Source organism: Choloepus didactylus, chromosome X, assembly GCF_015220235.1.
Source record: "Choloepus didactylus isolate mChoDid1 chromosome X, mChoDid1.pri, whole genome shotgun sequence".
Classification (NCBI taxonomy): Eukaryota; Metazoa; Chordata; class Mammalia; order Pilosa; family Megalonychidae; genus Choloepus; species Choloepus didactylus.
Genome location: NC_051334.1, coordinates 64,182,666 through 64,187,098, shown reverse-complemented (window position 1 = coordinate 64,187,098; position 4,433 = coordinate 64,182,666).

The window sequence follows — 4,433 nt, the reverse complement described above, 5'->3', positions numbered from 1 at the left end:
TATATTTTACTGAACTACTGAATCAAGATAAGTGCATAGAAGTAACCAAATCAGATGTATCACTCAGTTTCAGAAACTAGGCAAGATACCAATTTAGCAGCTTTTTAAATGAAAGGTGAGCTTTAGCTGTGTTACTAACTAAAAAGAGGTACATAGAAGTAAGTGAATAATGTGTATCACTCAGCGTCAGATAGTATCCAAGATATCAGGTTCACAACTTCCTAGATGAAAACTGAGATTTACCTGTAGTGCTGAGTCATGATAAGTGCATAGAAGTCAGTGAATCATGTGTATCACTGATTTCAGAAACTATGCAGTCTCAGTTTATAGGCAAATGCTGTTTTTTAACTTTATTTATCAAAAATAAAAAAAAAAAAAACATTTCCAGAAAAAATAAAACAAAGGTATAGGAAATACAAATATCCTGAAATATCTTCGTTGCTTCCAGTATGCTTCTAACGTACCACAAGAAAATTAACAAACCATAGTCATTCCTGAGCATTCTTATATCATTAATATTAGCCTCAATATCTTATCTGTTCTTGTTAGATTATTGTTCCCCCTTCACTAACTGCTTTCTATCTCTAGGCCCCCTATATTCTACAATATAAGACACTTGTTTTATATTTTTCACAGAGTTCACATTAGTGGTAACATAAAATGTCTCTCCTTTTGTATCTGACTTATTCCACTCAACACTATGTTCTCAAGGTTCATCCATGTTGTCATAGGCTTCACGACCTTGTTCCATCTCACTGCTCTTTAGTATTCCATCATATGTATGTACCACAGTTTGTTTATCCACTCATAGGATATAGGGCATTTAAGTTGTTTACATATCTTGGCTATTGTGAACAATGCTGCTATGAACATTGCTGTGCAAATATCTGTTAATGTCACTGCTTTCAGGTCCTCTGGGTAAATACTAAAAAGTGAAATTGCTGGATCATAGGGTAACTCAATACCTAGTTTTCTAAGGGACTGCCAAACTGTCTTCTAGAGTGGCTGAACCATTATACAGTCCAACCAGCATTGAATAAGTGTTCCAATTTCTCCACATCCTCTCCAGCATTTGTAGTTTACTGTTTATTTAATGGAAGCTATTCTTATTGATATGAGATGATACCTCATTGTGGCCTTGGTTTGCATCTCTCTGTTAGTGAAGGTGAACACTTTTTCATGTGGTTTTTAGCCATTTGTATTACCTCTTCAGAGAAATGTCTTTTCGTATCTTTTGCCAATTTTATAATTGGGTTGGTTGTGCTTTTGTCATTAAGTTATAGGATTTCTTTATATATGCAAGATATCAGTCTCTTATCAAATAGATGGTTTCCAAGTATTTTTCCCATTGAGTTGGCTGTCTCTTTACCTTTTTGACAAATTCCTTTGAGGTACAGAGCTTTTAATTCTGAGGAGTTCCCATTTATTTATGTTTTTTCTTTCATTGCTTGTGCTTTGTGTGTAAGGTCTAAGAAGCAACCTCCTAAGACTAGGTTTGAAGATGTTTCCCTACATTATCTTCAAGGAGCTTTATGGTACACTCTCTTATATTGATATCTTTGATCCATGCTGAATAAATTTTAATATAGGATGTGAGGTATATTTCCTTTTTCATTCTTTTAGATATAAATTTCCAATTTTCTCACCCCAATTTGTTGATTAGACTGTCATGTCCTAATACAGTGGATTTTGGGGCCTTATCAAAAATCAGTTGACCATAGATCCGAGGATCTATTTCTGAACTCTCAATTCAACTTCACTGATCAGTATATCTATGCATGTACCAATACAATGCTATTTTGACTGTTGTGGCTTTATAGTAGGCTTCAAAGTCAGGCAGTATAAGTCCTCACACTTTTTTTTCTTTTTTAGAATATTTTTAGCAATTCAAGCCATCTTTCTCATCCAAATAAATTTGATGACTAACTTTTCCAAGTCTGTAAAGTAGATTGTTGGAATTTTGATGGGAGTTGCATTAAATCTGTAGATCACTTTGGGTAGAATTGAGATCTTAACTATGTTTGGCCTTCCTAACCATGAGCACAGAATATCTCTCCGTCTCTCTAGGTCACCTTCTATTTCCTTTAGTAGAGTTATGTAAATTTCTGTGTAGAGGTCTTTTACATCCTTGGTTAAGTTTATTCTTTTAGTGCCCATTGAAAATGGAATCTTGTTTTGAGTGTCTCTTCAGTTATGTTGGGTTCTATTGTATAGAAACATTAGTGACTTATGTGCATTAATCTTATCTACCAACACTGGGCTGAATTTGTTTATTAGCTCAAGTATGTGTGTAATCAATTTCTTAGGATTTTCCAAGATCATATCATCTGGAAATGAGTTTTGATTCCTCCTTTTCAATTCAGATGCTGTTTATTTCTTTTTCTTGCTGAATTGCTCTGGCTAAAACTTCTAGGTGAATAATAGTGGTGACAATGGGTATCCTTGTCTCATTCCTGAACCTAGAAGGAAAGCTTTCAGTCTCTCACAATTGAGTACTATACTGGTTGTGGATTTTTCTTGTATGTCCTTTATTATATTGAGGAAATTTCCTTCAATTCCTAACTTTTGAAGTGCTTTAATCATAAAAGGATGTTGGATTTTGTCAAATGTTTTTTCAGCATCTATTGAGATGATCATTTCAGTTTTCCCTTCTGATTTGCTAACATGTTGCATTACATTTATTGATTTTCTTATGATGAACCATCCTTGCATGCCTGGGATGAACCCCACTTTGTCAGGGTGTATAATTTTTAACGTGTTTTTGAATTCAATTTGTAAGTATTTTGTTGAGAGTTTTTGCATCTATATTCATTAGAGAAATTGGCCTGCAGTTTTCCTTTCTTGTAGCATCTTTATCTGGTTTTGTATTAGAGCAATATTGGCTTCATAAAATGAGTTAGGTGGTGTTTCATTCTCAATTTTTTGAATGAGTTTTAGTAGGAATGGTGTCAGTTCTTTTTGGAAAGTTTGGTAGACTTCCACTGTGAAGTCATGCTGTGTTTTGACTATAATACTGACTCAAGATAAATACATAGAAATCACAGAATCATCCTTATCACCCAATACCAGAAACTATGCAAGATATCAGTATTACAGTTTTCTACATGAAAGTTAGGTTTTAATTGTATTATGCTCAAATCAAGTGCATATAATTCACTGCACTATCATATCCCCCAGTCTCAGAAACTATGCAAGATACCGGTTTCACAGATTTCTAGATCAAAGTTGTGTTGTAACACATAATTAGGAGAAGTGTACAGAAGTTGTGAATCATGTATATCACTCACTTCCATAAATATTACAAGTTACCAGTTTTGCAGCTCTTTAAATGATCATTGTGCTTTACTGTGTTCCTGACTAAGGAGAAGTGCATAGAAGTTAGTGAAAATGTGCATCCTTCAGTTACAGAAACTAGGTAATATACTAGGTTGGCATGTCTCTAGATGAAAGTTCCATTTTAACAGTATTACTGCCCAAGAGAAGTGTGAGACAGTGAATCATTTATATCATTCAGTTTCAGAAAATTTGAGAGACACCTGTTTCACAGATTTCCAGATGAATGTTTTTTCAACTGGTTTTCTGACTACAGAGAAGTGCATAGAATTCAGTGAATCATGTAACATTCAGTTTCATAAACTATGCAAAATATGTTTCATTGCTTTCTAGATGAAATTTGTTTCAAATGAGTTATGGAATAAAGATAAGAGTATAGAAGTCTGTGACTCAAGCATGGCAATCTGCTACAGAAACTATGCAATATACAAATTGCAGAGTTTTCTAGATGAAAGTTTTGGTTTGACTATATTACTGATTCAAGAAAAGTGCATAGAAGTCAGTAAATCATGTGTATCTCTCAGTTTCAGACACAATTCAAGATTCTGGTTTCACAGCATTTTTAGTGAAAGTTGGGTTTTAACTGTACTACTGTGCCATATTAAGTGCATAGAAGTCAGTTATGTGTATCACTCAGTTTAAGAAACTATGCAAGATGAGTTATGCATCTTTCTAGATGAAAGATGTGCTTTATCTGTATTACTGACTCAAAGTGCATAGATATCGGTTAATCATCTTAATCACTCAGTCCCCAAAACTATTCAAGATCCCAGTTTCACAACTTATAGGTGAATGCTGTGTTTTAACTCTACCACAGGCACAAGGTAAGTGTGTACAAGTCACTGAATCATGTGTATCCCCCAGTTTTGGAAAACATGCAAGATATCAGCACTGCAGCTTTATAAATCAATATTGTGTTTTATCTCTATTATTGACTCAAGGGAAGAGCATAGAAGTCAGTGAACCACATGAATCACTAAGGTTCAAAAATGCAAGATATCCATTTCATACCTTTTGAGAAGAAAATGTGTTTTAACTGTATCACTAAGATAAGTTCATAGATGTCACAGAATTATCTGTATCACTTGGTTTCAGAAACT